At 36.2% G+C, this 17,349-nt stretch overlaps 1 long non-coding RNA gene across 1 annotated transcript; it reads right to left on the bottom strand.

Moving 5' to 3' along the window:
- Positions 1 to 841: 841 nt before the first annotated feature.
- Positions 842 to 16,174, bottom strand: LOC137227914 (uncharacterized). Its single transcript, XR_010945053.1, has 3 exons — positions 15,598 to 16,174; positions 13,612 to 13,705; positions 842 to 4,660 (listed from the first exon to the last, which is right to left on the bottom strand). It is a non-coding gene; the product is annotated as an uncharacterized lncRNA (long non-coding RNA).
- Positions 16,175 to 17,349: the final 1,175 nt, after the last annotated feature.

Here is a 17,349-nt window from a genome sequence, read left to right as displayed (position 1 = left end):
AGGCTATATACTATATGATTCCAATCACATGACATTCTGGAAAGGGCAAAACTATAAAGATAGTTAAAAGATCAGTGGTTTCCAGGGGTTTGGAGAGAGTGATGAATATGTGTAGCACAGGAGATTTTTAGGGCAGTGAAACTATTCCATATGATATAGTAATGGTAGATATATGACATTGTGCATTTGTCAAACCCATAGAACTTTACTGAACCAAGAGTGAACCTTACTGCATGCAAATTTTTAAAAATTGTTTAGAAGGCCAGGGGATCTCAGAATGTATACAGAATGTAACAAAAGAATCGAACTGTATTACAATTGTATGAAACAACCTCACATAAGGAAGTGGGGAAAAAGGAGTCTCCTTACTATTTTTGTCCCAGTATTCCAGACATTAGATCATGGAATTCTATTAATGTATAAAGTTAGAACACCTTTTCAAGGGACATCTCCAAGTAGATACCGAAATACTCTAATAAAAATGACACGGGTAGTTACAATATGTTTCCTTTGACAAAGAAAGAAACCTGCTTTCTTCATAGGGTATCCTTAATTTTTGAGAACAAGTTAAGAAGTCCATTTTTTAAAAATTTTCAGAAAATAGCTGTTGACAAAAAAGAAAGAAAAAAGACATTTAAATCATAACACAGGCCAGGCACTTACATATATGTTATCTTATTCAATTTTCCACAACCTTAAGAAATAGGAATTTCCATTCCCATTTTACAAAGAAACATTACATAAAGTCCTAGATCTCAGAGTATGTAGTAGACTTTCAATCAGTTTACAGGAAGTAAATAAGAGAATGAATAATTTAAGCACAAGTCATGCGTGGATAACAAATAGTTTATTATACATTGCTAAGGGTGGAAATACATAATGAACTTAAGTATTGTTATTACAGAAATTTCAATTATTGTTTAATTTTCACTGAAATATTCAGATATGGTTTCAGTGAGAGGATGAGACTTGAGTTGGGCTTTGAAGTGAGGCTAGAAAATAGATAACGGACATGGGGAGGAGGACATTTCAGGTGGAGGCAGCTAGAGGCAGTCAGGAACATGGTTGTGGAGAGAGTCAAGTGGATTGAAGCACTTTCCTAGGAGCCTTTCAACTCTAATTTTTTTTGTAAACACTACAATATATACAAGCTATGCAATCTATGTCTACTAATTTTATGGCTCTCTTAAAGCTAATATTTAACTTTCTTCAATATGTCAGCAAACATGGAAACATTATCAGATAAATCATTAAGTCAAAAAATGTAAAAACAAGGAGACTGATGCAGATAAGTTGCTAAAATTTTCCAAGACAACACACATGGTAAGTGGCAGAGTTGGGGTATGAACAGATGTTTCTGGTTTTGAAGTTCTATATTCTTTTGACCTACATGGCTTGATTCCTCATTTACAAATGAGGAACTGAAGTCTGGAGAGGTTATATTACATAAAATTTGTTAGAATTAATTCAGTGAGGTTTTCCTGTTCTGATTTCTCTAAAAATACAGATAGAATAACACAATACAAACTATAAATAGAACACAGTTAATAGGCTCTGTCATACAGAAAAGGCGTCAAAAGCAGAGGAGCAGGTTAGGAAGATAATTTGCTTGATTTGTGTTGAATTTGAGTTGTTATTAGATAAGCTTTGGATGGCTAGGCACCCTTCTTAAAAAATCCTCCAAATTATGGGAAGAACCGCTTGGAGTTTTGTCAGATCTCGTACAACTGTTTGTATATATGTTTGTTTATTCTAATCCCAAATATTCTTTTTCTCCTCCAGTTATGCAACCAAGTTGTGAATCGTCCCTTTGACAGTTAGGTATTAGGTGTGTGCATTTCCTTGGCTTGATAGTTTAAACTACCCTCTAATCATTATCCTCTTTGAAGATTTAGACTTAAAAGAAGAGATATGGTACTTCTTAGCCACTCCCACTCTGTGAGATATGCCTGGTTGTACCTTCACTCCTTTCTCTTCAGTTCAGTGGAAACCTGATGAAGACCAGGCCTAGAGCTTATCCAAACCTAGAGTTGACGAAGAAAGACAATCCCAACGGTACTGAAAAAGAATATTACATATCCTGCCCCTTTTTGCGGGAACGGAGTAAGAATCTCTTGCCTTTTTCATGAACATATCACCACTTAATATGAGTTAATGTTATATTTTTTAAAAACTGTAAAATAGACTCTTAGTCCTTTTAAAAGTTGACAAATTTCTCAGTAAAATATATATAAATATTTTCCAGAATGCTCTCATCTTAAGTACAATAATGCAAGAAGCCAGAAAACGAAAGTGATAAGAAATTAAGGTAGTATTCTCATTATCTAAGTTTCTCAATGTGTTGAGAAAGCAAGCTAAGAATACTTCGACAAAATTATGTTGAAAACTATATTTTCATGTTTAATGAAACATATTTGTAGGAGTGTTTGATTTATTCTTGAAATAATTTAAATTTTATATCTACTTTGTTTCAAATTTCATCTTCATGCTATCTTTTGTCATTAGCTCACTTGACCATGAATTAATCAGGCTCTTTTCCTGCTGATATGTAGGAAAGAGGTGTTACAGTTTTAAGTTTTTACCATTTTGACCAGTTTCCTTTTTAGCCAATTTTCATCTTTCTGTCATATTTTTAAAGTAAATGTGCAAATTAAGTATATAAATATTTCTTACTCATTATATATCTACTATGCACAGAACTCACATTTCCTCATGGAAATTACTAAAGGAGAAATTTTCAAAATGCTAACTAGCGTCTATTAGTGTTCTTCCTATTAACAGGAACAGTTTGATAAATTTATCAAGACGTTTTTCATTCCAATAAGTAAATGATGGTATTTTATTCTACTCCCTACAAAGATACACTATAAATTTAGTGAACTGAGCAATTAACTTTGAACTTCCTGAAGGACTTGATAGCATCATCTAAACTTTCACATGATGGACTATCTTCTTACCAGAGGAAATTAGTGAAAAATGTTTAAGTGTTATATTTCAGCATTCTGTACACCACAAAACATTTAGCCAAAAGAATACGAAGCCACTGAACTTGCAAGAAAAAGTGTGTAACAGCCATATGACCGTGTATTACCAGGATGCTCAGACATCCTGTTTTAGGACAGCCCACTTGCGGAGGGGAAAGTCACCTATTGATGAAAGTAAACATGGAAGGATTTCTATTTCACCACCCTTTCTTCTTCAAGTCTCCTGCTCCCTGCCCCCATCCCCTACCCAACTCGACTTCCCAATTACAGTAATTAAAAAAGGAGGACATAGCCCAATGGAATGCTTCTTTTGTTTGAAACTTCCTTACCAGAAGTTTATTGTTCTTTTTTTAAAAAAAGATGTCACATTTATTGCTACAACACTACTATGTACAAGTGCCATTTTCTGTAAAAGTGACACAAAATGTTTTTACATTTCTTACTGTTGGTAGAAAAGATTTGTCAATATCTATTAAAATTAAAAATAAACATGTCCTCCAACCTAGCAATCCTTCTCCTCGGAATCTGTCTCAAAGAAATAAACACATCAGTAGATAAAGACATATAAATATGTCTATTGTAGCACAATTTGTAGTGCCAGAAATGGAAACAAAATGAATGCTCAGCAGTTGGGGGATTGCTGAATACATAATGTTATATCTAAATCATAGAATATTGTATTGCCATTAAAATATGAATTCACATTATACCCAAGTGAATTGTTCCTCTGGGCATTGCTGGGTGAGAAAAGCAACATGCTTGAGAATATGGTCTCATTTTTAAAATTAATGATCAAAAAACCCTGTATTTGCATAGGTATATAAGTATATTAATTAATAGGTTTGCACAGAATTGTATAAATCAAGAGAAAAAAATGGATGGATACATATTAGGCTATTAACACGGGCTACTACGGGAATGGGGTGTAAAGAGGCTCAAGAGGGGGGAGAGAGATATTTAAAAAAAACTTCACTATGAAAACATGTATATGATCACATTTATGCATTATCTAAAATGTTATGTATATTTATATAAATGTATCAGTAAAGTAATGAACTTTAAAAAATAAAAAGCTTAGTCAATATTGCTTGAAATTTGCACAAATCTATAATAATTCATCCATGAAAACTAGAAGTCAAGACAGGAAGTAAATCATCTAAGGCAATTTGTTCTTACAGTGAAAAAGTATTCCTCAGTACATTATAACCAGACTGTAGTCTTAAAATGCCATTAAAAGTTAAAATCTCTGTATTTCCATTATATAACATCTGGGAATATATAATAACTTCCATTTAATAATATTAACTGTTACTATTTATTGAGCACTTTGGTGGCAGGCACTGTGCAGATGCTTTACTGTATCAGTTCATTTCATCTATATGCTATAAAGAAGACATTGTTTTCCTTATTTTGCAGTTGCTAAAACTGAGAATTAGAGAAGGTAGGTGGTCCTGGGTTACCCTAACCAGTGGCAGACCCAGGAATAAAACCCGGATTTGACTACCTCCAGAACCCATGCTCTTAACCACTATTCTATATGTGTTCCCCATTGTTCTGAAACCAGATTTCCTCTGTATTGTAACCCTTTTTTCTCCTGGAAAGGCTGTTGTAGTGATATCCCAAACTTCTTAGCTGATGTAAGTCTGGTTGTAGGGCTTCTATGATATGCAGTATATCTGGAAAGAAGGAAATCCCATCAAGAAAAATGCTATGATGAGTGCTGCTTATCTAGTTTTGTTCACTATGCAACATTTTTTTTTTATTATCTAACACTGAGCATAAGTTTCTTAATTCAGAATTTTATGATAATGACAAAAACAATCATCCATTTATCAAAAAATATCTGTTGAGAACTTACCATATACAAAGCATTATTCTAAGCATTATTGAGGACGGGTCCACATTCTATTATATACCAATATATACTACAAACTGTACAGAATTATGGTAAGGTCATTGTTTCATTTTGTTAATAAAAACCTAAGTGTGCACTAGCATTGTTCAAGGCACTGGTGGGTACCACAGTAAAAAAGACAAAGTCCTGTCTGTTATGAAGCTCAAATTCTAGTTGGGTTGAAGTAGGCTAGCAGGGGGTGGTGGTGGGGGGAATTAATCAAACACTTAAGAACATACCATGAAGAGATAAAAACATACGTGCTGGGAAGAGAATTAAACAGGATGATGTAAATAGAGTGTTGCCGGGTGGGAGGAGGGGGGCTGTGTTCGACTGGGTGATCAGAAAAGGCTTCCCCAAGATCACGAAGAACAGATTTGTGGGTCAGGGCAAAATGTTTAGCAGTGGGAGGTCACTGGAGGTTTTAAGCAGGGGAAGACTGTGATCTAATTTGTGTTTTAAAAATATTACTTTAGGGGCTTCCCTGGTGGCGCAGTGGTTAAGAGTCCACCTGACAATGCAGGGGACACAGGTTCGAGCCCTGGTCTGGGAAGATCCCACATGCCACGGTGCAACTAAGCCCGTGCACCACAATTACTGAGTCCATGTGCCACAACTACTGAGCCTGCGAGCCACAACTACTGAGCCCGTGTGCCACAACTACTGAAGCCCATGCGCCTAGAGCCTGTGCTCCGCAACAAGAGAAGCCACCACAGTGAGAAGCCTGCACACCACAAAGAAGAGGAGCCCCCGCTGGCCACAACTAGAGAAAGCCCACGCGCAGCAACAAAGACCCAACGTGGCCAAAAATAAAAAATAAATGAAATAATTTAAAAAATTACTTTAATTAAAAATTTTGAAATACAAATAACATCTTACATAAAGTGAAAAGATAAGGCATAGACTGAGAGAAGATATTTGGGAGATATATATCAATATATAGATATAGATATAACTAAACTATATATGGTGTAAATAATTAGGATCCAAAACAGTAATAAGTAATAGATATGAACAGATAATTCACAGAAGAAGAAAAATTAATGTCCAAGAGTCACGTGAAAAGATACTTCACCTCACTAGTCATCATGGAAATCCCATTAAAACAACAATTTGAAAAAATTTAAAGTTTGAAAATACCAAGTTCAGGAGTTGATTGGTGGGACTGTAAATCAGCACAACTACTTTGGAAAGAGCTAACTGAAAATGTGCATGCATACCCTATGATCTAGCAATTCTACACCCAAGTAATGAAAGTTGTATGCATGAGCACAGAAAGTCACATACCAGGATGTTCACTGGAGCACTGTAATAGAGAAAAATATAAAGCAACCTAAACATCAATCAGTAGCAAAACTGAAGAGTAGGTTGTATTTTATTCATACAGTGGAATACAATACACAGCAATTAAAATGAATAAACAAGATTTGTAAGAATAAACATGGATAGCTTTCAACAAAGTAATGTTCGGTCGAAAAAAAGAAGGTGCAGAATGATAGCTTTTATATAGATGTTTTAAGCATACAAAACAATTCTATATTTTGTTTATAAACACATGTATCAAGTAAAGGTATAAAAACAGCCTTGAGGGATAAACACCAAATTTAAGGTGGTGATTAGTTCTGGGCTATGGGGCTGAAGAAAGAAACAAACACGACATCACCATACATGTAATACCTATTTTTATCATATTTGTAATGTCATTCATATGTAAAGACAAAATATTAATAACTTACTAATTCCAGGTGGTGAGTACACTAGCATTTGTTGTAAAATTCTTTGTATTTACTGAGTTTTAAAATATTTTCAACAAAATCAAAAGTATTATCATGGCTGCTCTTAAAGAATGGATTGTAGAGAGGCAAGGGACCTTAACTTTTGCTTAGACCTTAACTGAACAAAGTTAAGGTCTAACTAAAACATGATGGTGGCTTGAACTGGGATTATAATAAAAGAAATGAAAATAAATAGACTAAACAGGTGATATTTTGGAGATGAAGTTTTAGAAGCTGCTGTTAAATTGAATATAAAAGTTAAGGGAAATAAAGGAATGAAGGCTGTCTCTTTTTTTTTTTTTTAATTATTTATTTATTTGGCTGCGCTGGTCTTAGGTGCGTCATGTGGGATCTAGTTTCCTGACCAGGGCTCAAACCCGGGCCCCCTGCATTGGGAGCATGGAGTCTTAATCACTGGACCACCATGGAAGTCCCTGAACGATGTCTCTTAATTTTAAATCTGTTTTTGCATGTAGACTTACTTCCTACTTGGAGTTTAATTTTGTTGGGCAAAATCATAGATAGTATGAAACTACCTGTGCAGTTCCATTAAATATCACTTATAGTCACTTGAGATAGTTACTGGTTAATTATTTCAGGCATAAAGGTAAGAAAAGTATACTTCCACATTTTGTTGGGAGGTGCTCTACTCCCAAGTAATGCAAAGGCAGCACATTAAGAGAACTTGGTTGGTACATGCCATATGTCTAGCTAACTGTGCTTTTTGATTCCCTTGAACTCAACCTTCCCTTCATTTGGACCAGAACTTCTCCCAAGTTGCCCATGGCAGTAACTAGATCTTCTTCAGCTCTCTATTTACCTGTGTTGCAGTGGCAGTACCAAAGAATAGCTTAGGGGAAGCTTTTGAATTCCACTCCCAATCTATATCACTATTCCCCAAATAAACAGTGTGCTTGCTAGTCAAATACAGCTTTAAGACAAGTCTCCTAGCCACACTTTCAATGAAATTACAATCCTTAAGGCCCTCTCATACAGACATTCTGGAGCCAATGTGAGACTAAACAGTCCTGGGTTATTCTGGGATGTTGGTCAGAACACCGCATTTAGGCTAGAGATGGATCCTAGGGACAGAAGCTGTGGTATTCACTTATGCCTTTAATCACTTTAGAAATTGATTATCCCATAAAGTTTGAGAAAGTTGATATGAAATAGATGAGATGTCTTGAAGAACCCCTGGAGGTTTTACTTGAATGCCTCAGGAAAAACATATTTTATGGTAGTAAAGGGTTCATGAACTTGGCAGTTGGGTTTACAAAGAGACACTTTAATTTTCCAGTATCAGCCAGTATTGACATTTACCAGGAAAAGTTATCACCACATGAACTTGCATTGTTTGTTTATTCCTCCATTAGGATGTAAGTTCCATCTGGGCAGAAATTTTGTTGGTCTTGTTCATTTCTTTATTCAATAAGCATTAGTTGAATGAATTTGATAAATGAAAACAGGCAGCCTTACTTGCTGGTATGTTTGGCTTTATATATACAGATACGTTTTGCTTTCCGCATATGATGGACTTCACACCATTAGAAGTTCCTGCTATTGGCAATGAAATTATGACAAATAAGTATGAGGATGGAAACTATAATTGGTGAAAAAGTAATTGCAGAGGGTTGTGGCATATGTTGCATAAATCTGGGCTGTAGTGAATTACCACAAGCTTAATGGCCTACAGCAACACAAATTTATTATCTTACAGTTCTGGAAGTCAGAAGTCTGAGAAGTCTTAGGTTTAAATCCTTCTAGAGGCCCTGGGGAGATTCTGTTTCCTTTCTTTTCCCAGCTTCCAGAGGCTGCCTGCATTTCTTGGCTCATAGATCCTTCCTCTACCTTCAAAGTACATCATTCCAACATTTGCTTCTAACCCTCATGTTTTATTTCTCTGGCTCTGACCTTCTTGCCTCCCTTTTAAAGGGAGGTTTGTGATTTCACTGGGTCCACCCAGATAATCCAGAATAATCTTCCCATCTCAATCTTTAATCACACTTGCAATGTCTATTTTGCCATGTAAGGTAACATATTCACAGGTTCTGGGGATTAGGATATCAAAATCTTAATTCTGTGTACCACAGCTACTTAGAAATCTTACTTGCAATGAAGTTTTCACTCTTTGCTCATTCACTATGTTGTTGCTTCCGTGTAAAAAACTGAAAATTTTTGAAAAGTTTAGAGGCACACAGCAGAGTTTTACCCTGAATAAACAAAATTGGAAATTTATTTCCATCTCAACCAAGAACACCTGATTATTTTTTATAATAGCTGAGAGCAGGGGGAACACTACTTCTTTTATCAATTATTTCAATAGATTGTAATATGAGTTATAAACAATGATTTTCAAACAGTAAGACTAATCCTCACTTCACTCCCATTCCTCACCTTCCAAACGTACTGAAATCTGCTTTTCAGTTAAATTCAGATGTGTGTTGAGCTTCAAAGCAGCCAACTTGGTAGGGCAGGCTCCTAGCTGAAGGATGTTGCCTTTAAACATTTTTATAGCTTTTTTTTTTTTGGAATTGTCTTTAAAGACAGTTCACCAGACACACAGGAAAATGTGGCTCGTTATTTTAAGGTCACAAGGTACTTCGCCTACTCTGTCTTCTTCCCTTCCCCATTGTTTTAATCCACTTGCCTTCATCCTCAGTCTTTCCTCTGCTGATACTAGTGCCAGAAATCTGTGAGGTTGAGAGGAAGGCCTGGGGAGCCAGAGTGTAGCTGGGAAGGGGGCAGGGAGAGCTTCATGCAGAGCTCAAGAGGTAGCAGACTGCAATGTAAGTTTTTTTGTGTAACCCAGCCTATTTCACACACTATTAAATAACAATATTTGATAATTTGCTAAGTGTCCAAAAGATCATGCTGTTAAAATAAATCCCTATTGAGAACTGCCTATAAGTTCATCTAAACTTTCTTTCTTTCTTTTTTTTTTTTTTTTTTTTGCGGTATGCGGGCCTCTCACTGCTGTGGCCTCTCCCATTGTGGAGCACAGGCTCCGGACGCGCAGGCTCAGCGGCCATGGCTCACGGGCCCAGCCGCTCCGTGGCATGTGGGATCTTCCCAGACAGGGGCACGAACCCGTGTGCCCTGCATTGGCAGGCGGACTCTTAACCACCGCGCCACCAGGGAAGCCCCTACACTTCTTTTTATGGCCGAATAATGTTCCATTGTGTATATTTATACACCCCATTTTATTTATCCATTCATCAGTTGATGGATACTTGGGTTGTATCCACTTTTAGACTATTATGAATAATGCTGCTAAGAACATTTGTATACAAGTTTTTGTGTGAATGTATGTTTTCAAGTCTCCCGGGTACATATACCTAGGAGTGGAACTGTTCGGTCACATGGTAACTCTATGTTTACCATTTTAAGACACTTTCAAACTGCTTTCCAAAGCGACTCTCATGCCTTCTCAATTTGGCTTAGTGTAACCCACCCAAACTAATTCAATTCGATAAGCATTCACTGTGAGCTTATGTGCCAAGTGGTCCACTTGGCAGAGAGGATGCAGATGACTAAGACATAATCCCTGTCTGCAGGGAGCTTACAGCCTGGTGAAAGATCTCATAGTTTAGTAGAAATGAGTGAGAAGTTCTTCCTACCACCTGGTGCCTACCTTAAAGAGAGAAGAAAATACTTGTGGCCCAATAGTACCAGATGAGGACAAGATGCTCAAATGACTGCAATACTTTACAATAACAATAGCGTTCAGGGAATGTTTAATAATGGGGTTTTTGTTGTTTTCATTGCTGCTACTGCAGCTTTTTTTACCTTTAGATGATGCCACAACTGAACTCATTAGTTGTACTAAAATTTATCTACATCTAGTGACACTTCAGAAGTCTATGGGAAATAAGTAGTCACGATCCAATTTTCATTATATAGTTATCTTAATCACAGACTCATTATCAAAGTATGAAATCAGCCTGACACATAGGACTCTTTGAGATAATTCCAATAGCCAAGAAGAAAGAATTCAATTTGGCAAGTTAAAATTCTCTAAGCCTCCTATAGAAGCAGAAGAGATGTCTGGGAAAAGAATGAAGAGTAGACAAAAAGGTAGAAGAATTAAGTGAAAATGATGTCACAAAATGCAAAGGAAGACAAAGTTTCAAGAAGGTAGTGGTTACTAATTTTAAACCCTACACAGAAGTTTTACTGGAATAAAACCTAAGAGTCCATTAACTTTAGTAATTAAGATAGCAATCCCACTACTAGGCATATAACCTGAGAAAACCATAATTCAAAAAGAGTCATGTACCACAATGTTCATTGCAGCACTACTTACAATAGGCAGGACATGGAAGCAACCTAAGTGTCCATCGACAGATGAATGTATAAAGAAGATGTGGCACATAGATACAATGGAATATTACTCAGCCATAAAGAGAAACGAAATTGAGTTATTTGTAGTGAGGTGGATGGACCTAGAGTCTGTCATACAGAGTGAAGTAAGTCAGAAAGAGAAAAACAAATACTGTATGCTAACACATATATATGGAATCTAAAAAAAAAAACAAAAATGGTTCTGAAGAACCGAGGGGCAGGACAGGAATAAATACGCAGATGTAGAGAATGGACTTGAGGACATGGGGAGGGGGAAGGGTAAGCTGGGACAAAGTGAGAGAGTGGCATGGACATATATACACTACCATATGTAAAATAGATAGCTAGTGGGAAGCAGCTGCATAGCACAGAGAGATCAGCTCAGTGCTTTGTGTCCACCTAGTGGGGTGGGATAGGGAGTGTGGGAGGGAGACACAAGAGGGAAGAGATATGGGGATGTATGTATACATATAGCTTATTCACTTTGCTATATAGCAGAAACTAACACAACGTTGTAAAGCAATTATACTCTAATAAAGATGCTTTAAAAAAAAGATAGCATTGGTTACGTTAACAAAAGCAATTTCAGTGGAGTAGAGGGAGTAGTGTTTGGAAAAAAGCTTGGGGTATGAAGTAAACTAGTCTTTTAAGAACTTCAAATGTGAAAATAATGGGAGGAAGATGAACGTGTTTCTGCATTGAGAGGATGAAATCAATGGAGGAAAGGCTAAAGCCATAGGAGGAAGGGGATGAAAGATAGAAAATAAAGGAAGATTCATAAGGAATCTGGACTGGATATGATGAGCACCAGTGTAGGAACTAGTCTTGAATAGAGAGGGGACTTCTAGAAAGACTTAGAAACTATGCTTCTAAGACATGCTTCTGAGAAGGGACAGTTATGCTTCTGAGAGGGAAGAATGGGTACTGATGCAGATGTTTGCATGCAGGTAGTGGTACAAGTGAAAGGAATATAGTAACTACTACTTTATTTATATAGTATTTTATACACTAACGTAATTTCACACATATTAGATACATGTGAGTCTCATAATAACCCTGGAAATAGGCTCAGGGAGACTGAATGAGTTGTCCAAAGTCCTTCAGCTAGTGAGCTGCATGGGTGCTTCTTCAAACTCAAAGTCCCATGCCTTTTCCATTATGCTGCATTCCTCAATCATTATGTACAAGCAGAAGAGAAAGGTGTGAAGGAAAGATCCACAGGAAGTGTATGACTAGCTTGGGTTATATGAAGGGGGATTATTTCTTCTAGTAAGTGAGGAAAATCTTTGCAGATGGCTGCTTCAATGAGGAAAGTTAAAGAAATGACTTATTATACTTATATGGTGGATGCTTTTAGCACCATGGATGAAACAGGGATAAAGTCAGATGACAGGACAAAGGGTCTGACCCGTGTGGCAGTCAAAATTCCAGCGATTTTTCCTTACTGAGATGCCATGTGTTAGTGCTAAATCTCCTCTCCAGTCTTTATTTGGAAATGTCCTTTCTGTTTACATTTCTGAGGCTGTGATCACATAATGTCAAAACATTAGCTTGGTATGGAATTCCAGACAATCAATCCAATATACTCTTTAAAAAATTCTTTTCATCAGGTCATACCTTAATACTTACTGAGAAGATAATTAAGAGATATGGCTTGTTGAGCTTATTGTTTAGGGTGGGGGATGGCAGTGCACAGTGAGGTCATGAAATTTCTTAGGAATCAAAAGTCTGACAAATCAGAGTATGTGATACAGAAAACCTGTCCTGGAAATCTAATCTGTGCTCAATAAAAAGATACTGGATCACAGAAACTTTGAATGTTTATTTTATGGAGGCCTTTTATCATTTTTTTTGGCTGACGTGGGGGCACCTTAGAGATAATACAGTGGTGAGTGCTTTTGTAAGAAGCTTGCTTATCTATTACCTGACACCTCTTTCCATTAGCTGTTTCTTAGGGTCTCTTATGGATACCTCTTATGATCTAACTGGCTACCTCAAGTGTGCCACAGAAAAAGGAAACAAGGCAACTGGACTTTTACAGCTTCACCAGCCCCCCTTCTCTGACTTTGATATTTCTGGCAGAAAAAGGAACTGAGCCAAGGAACGTCTTCAAGGTTAGAGGCCCCCAGGGAGGTAGGGCCAATTGGTAGTAAATGTCCATTTGGCCTTCTGATAACCACCATGAGCAAGGGACAGAGCTTATGTGGCTTACAAAGGCAAGAGCTCTGGTACTCTGCAGGGATTTAGGCTTCATCCATCCATCTACTGTTTGGCACTTTTGTTATTTCCTCCCAAGGGATGCTTGCTTTTCTCTGTAGGCTACATGGGAAGTCAGAGAGGCTGGAAAAGCAATTTTCTCTTCCTCTCCTTCTTAACCATTTCCCCTAATCCTGAGACACAAGGTCCCTGCTTTGTCCTTGGCTGGGGCGGGGATGGAGTGGTAATCCTTGGCCTCTAAGGTGGCCCTCCCTCACTCCAGTAAACAGAGGGAAAGTTCATTTTAACAAGAAGCTGTTTAAAGATTGAGAGAGGCTTTTAAAAATGAACTGTGGTTTCCTTTGATAAAAAAAAAAAATTCAGGTTGAGCTTATAGACTGTATCAGATAAATATTTTCACCTTTAGCGTTGGTGGTATAGTGATGAGCATAGCTGCCTTCCAAATATTTTCACCATCATGTCATTTGAGACTTCCTCTAATAGGGTGAGTTTATCTGTTGAAAGTGACAACACAAAAATAATATTTCAGTTTGGCTAGTAGCAGTTCTTTCTTGAGCCTATGCCAAATACAATTCTAATCAATTAAGTTTGCTTTCTTCCATGGTATTACTATGTTGTTATCATGGTAAGAATACCGTTTTACAAAAAGATTTTGAAATAAAACAAGTTAATTTTGAAAATCTCATTTTAGTTTTTATATTTTTCTTGTGAAGTGCTCATCTAGTGTGTCTAAGCCTCTTTTAGGTAGGAGACCACTCAAATCCTTCTGACTCATGCTTCCTCCAAACTCTCTTCTATACTAGACTCTCCAATGGGTGTTATTTTCCCTCCCATGACACAGCTTCTCCTTATGTGTAATCACTCTGACCTAGAGGAGGATAAAGTGACCAGGCAGAACAGCCTTGTTTACTGATTAGGTTATTTATACACAGGTTATTCCTATGCCCCTTAAGGTTATATAGTCAGGTTTCAGAGCAGCAATTCATTACAATATGTTATGAGAGAAGATATTGAGGCAGCAAAGTATAATCTATTATCTTCTAAATATAAGCAGTAAGCATTAAGCTTTTGTTATTACAAAGTTATAATGAATAAATATTTTTAATAGTTTTTAAAATATTTTGTTTTCTTTTTTTAGTATGAAAACACATTCTGCATTGTGCTTTCTTGATTAAAACACAAGGTTTCTAGTCGTAGTAATGGAGGCAGTTTGGTTTACTTAAAAAAACTAAAACAAATGAGGTAGTGCAACGTCAACCTGGAAAACGCAGGTAGTGGTGAGAGAGCAGGAAAACAAGCACTCTTGCACACTGCTAAGCACGCCACCTTTCTGAGAGCCTTTTGTGTCAAAAGCCTTGGACCCTGCATACACTTTGACTCAATCCTATGAGTTAAGCACTACTACTTCATTCTATAGATGAAGAAACTGAAATTCAGAGACTAAGTAACTTCCCAAGGTCATATAACAAGTTAGTAGTGGAGCTGTGATTCAAACTCAGTTACCTTAGTCAAAGCTTACACTTAACCCCACCCCTTAAACTTCATTCAATAACATGGCGTTTGTTTTCAGAAAGTATTCCTATAATAAAATAATACGCAGCAATTTAACATGTTGTTGTACATGAATATATAATGACACAAACAAATGTTTGCAAAACTATAAATAGCAAAAGTAAGTTTAAGAACAGTATATTAATTTTATTAAAAATACATAAGTATATAATGCAAAATAGATTATGTGTGACAAGACACATAGATGCACATCTAGAGACTAGTGTGATCAGAAGTAATTTATTTTCTTCATTTTGTTTATCTGTCTTTCCTAACTTTTCTACCTTTGTATTAAAACCGGTCTTTTTAAAGATGTTTAATCTCAGTTCTCAAACTATGAATCTGCAATTTAAAGACACAAACTGCTTTTATTTAAAAAGGTACTCTCTAGTAGTCCATGTTGATTTCTTCTTACTTCAAGCCTAAACATTCTAATTTATTAAGGTTGTTTATGCTGGAATCATATAGCTAAAGGAAAGAACAACAGAGAAATTGGGCAGGGGGACAGCAAGAGCCCCTGGAGCTTCTATTATCTTCTATCTTCTTTCATCTCTAGTGTGAACAGCATTACTCCATGCTCTAATCCTCTCACCCTGCCTGAATTCTATACATTAACAAAAACCAGAATATGGTCCAAATCAGGGACTCCCATTAGTGAAAAAGAGTATAAAGAACTCATGTTTATTTACTGATAAAGATAAGGATGGGAAAAACAAAGACTTGCTAGCTTTCCCATGTTGACGTTCATTAGTAAGACTATTCAGCATGTTTGTTCAGTCTGCAGCTTCTTTCCACATGACTTACAAGGTGTTATTTTAACAGGAATGAAACTCACTGAGCAATGTGACTGACTGAGGAAGAGCCGGTTCATGCAGATAGTAGCCTCCAGGTCTATCCTAGCAGAGAGAATATTCTTGTTGGATTTGTTGAAAAGCTCTGAGAGGAAGGAAGAGACATTAGTCAAGAATTTCCCTCAGATAACACATTTTAGTTTAAAGAAATCCTGCTCAATTATGTTCCCCAAATATCATATATGAGTAATTTAGAATGGAAGTTGAGAAACTTGCTTTTTTCAAGAAATTTTCAAAATTTTTTTCTGCCAAACTTCACATTGTTATAATGCAAATGCATATATCTAATGAATAGGCAATTTTCCTCCTACTTCCTTTCTGGGTAAAGACTGGTTCAGTTCTAGTTCAATGACTACAGAGTTGTCTTAACTATCATATGTCCTTTCTACAAGTTAAAGTACTAACTGTATATATGACTTTATTTGAATTTTTATTGCATGTCTAAGTATTATATGTTCATCACAGAAAATTTTGAGAACATATCAGGAAGTCCAACGAAGATGAAAAGACCCACAATCCCACTACTCAGAAATAAAGACCCTAATATTAATAGTATATACTCTTCTTGAACTTATTGCACATTAGCACATTAAGGGTTCTGAGCAGTCAAGAAGAAAGAAAACAATTTACCTTTGTTTCAAATAATGTTTCCCAAATTCCTTTGACTATGAATCCTTTGGTGGTGTAACACCTATTAAAAATCTGAGGAGCTCAGGATCTGAAGAGCACACTTTATGAATGCCACCTAAATGAACTTATCACTGTGCAAGATCTTCAGCCATACTAGTAATTCAGAATTAATCAAACTCAACAGTGTTCACCCCTCTACCTAAACTCACACAGAACTAAAGTTGAATAATTTAATGATAAATATTTACTTCAAGAAAGCAACATGCATGGGTATTTTTTCGTATATAAATTGTATCTCAATAAAGCCTTTTAAAAAAGAAACTAATATGCTTGTGTTTCATGAATACTGAGAAGAAGAATAACTTGATGAACATGATATCAGAGCGAAGGAAGGATAGTTTTAAGGAATATTTTATGCTGGTGCATATGCAAGGTGACTCATTCCTGCCCAAAAGAGAGGATACATCTTTAGTTACCATAATGTCTCCCAGATTCCTATAACACAATTCTACTCCTTCCACCTTTTCCTTTCAAATGTTCTAGCAATGCTTATAAATTAATCTACTTAAGTCCTCCTATAGTACTAAAGAGTGAATGTATACTCCAGGGTGGAAATGAACAGCAGTAGCCATAGTCCAGAAGAGCCGGCCATAAGTACAACATTTCTTTTAAATTTCATGTTTTTCCTAGCAAATATTTACATGTGAGAAAGTATTTTAAAAATGTAAAGATTAAAAGTCTTAATTCGAAATCTTTAGGAATAACTGATTTATAAAAAGTTATATATTTACATGTGACTTTATATGTCTTAAAACACATCAAATATACCCTATTTGAGAAGTAAAGCTCAAAACTAAATATCTCCCTTCTATTCTTACTTTTTCTAGAAGCAAAAATTGGCAAGGTTGATAAGTGCTAAATCAGAATCATACTCCACACACCCCTCCTAGGCTTGACATATGAAAAGATGATCTCATGTGCTGCCATAGATGTATTATACCAACTAAATAAGTAACAATGGCCACTTTTAGTTTGTTTTTCTCCTGGTTCTTTGAGACATTTTATCACCCACGCAAAACAAATACAAGTATAAAAGGAGACGATAC

Source organism: Pseudorca crassidens, chromosome 7 (assembly GCF_039906515.1).
Source record: "Pseudorca crassidens isolate mPseCra1 chromosome 7, mPseCra1.hap1, whole genome shotgun sequence".
NCBI classification, from domain to species: Eukaryota; Metazoa; Chordata; class Mammalia; order Artiodactyla; family Delphinidae; genus Pseudorca; species Pseudorca crassidens.
The sequence above is the reverse complement of the archived record's forward strand: the minus strand, read 5'-3'. Positions and strand labels throughout refer to the sequence as shown.